The following is a 648-nucleotide window of genomic DNA, read 5'->3' on the forward strand; positions in this document are numbered from 1 at the left end:
AAAAAAGGAAATTAGGAAGGAAATTAAGGGAAAAGTGGGATATGTTATTGATGTGAGTTATAGCATCTTTCACAAAGCATAAAATAATTGTGACTTTTCCATTTTCCATTATGAGGCCATGATAGCAACATTTTATAAAGCCAGAATACTTTGTAGAGAAAAGCAATGTCTTCTCTAATTCTAGGACAACAAAAACACTTTGGGCACTAAAGCAAAGCCTTAAGATATTTCTTGCTAACAAGGAGTCATAAAACACGTAGCTTTTTTCTCCTCCATTCTCCTCCTACTGAAAAGTAAATGAGGGCATGTCTGCTTCACAGTCACTGCCATAAGTCCTGGTTTTAAATGAGCTCATTTGAGTCCCAGGAGCGTGAGGGCAGGTATTGCAGCACTTGATCTATGCTTCAAATGCAGTCTAGTTCAAGGTGTCCAGTGAGAAAACTGGGGACACGGGGGTCCCGGGCAGATATATCAGATGCATCCCACTGCCAACTACTGTGATGAAATGCTGGCAGGAGCACACAAGGCTGTGAGGTGTGCTTTCAGCTTTAAGGGTGTAATTTTCCACGGGTGAGCTGAAATTGGGTGAAATTAAAGAAAAAAAAGGGAAGGGAAGAAAAGAGGAAAAATAGAGAAAAGGAAGAAAAG

Source organism: Meleagris gallopavo, chromosome 6 (genome assembly GCF_000146605.3).
Source record: "Meleagris gallopavo isolate NT-WF06-2002-E0010 breed Aviagen turkey brand Nicholas breeding stock chromosome 6, Turkey_5.1, whole genome shotgun sequence".
Classification (NCBI taxonomy): Eukaryota; Metazoa; Chordata; class Aves; order Galliformes; family Phasianidae; genus Meleagris; species Meleagris gallopavo.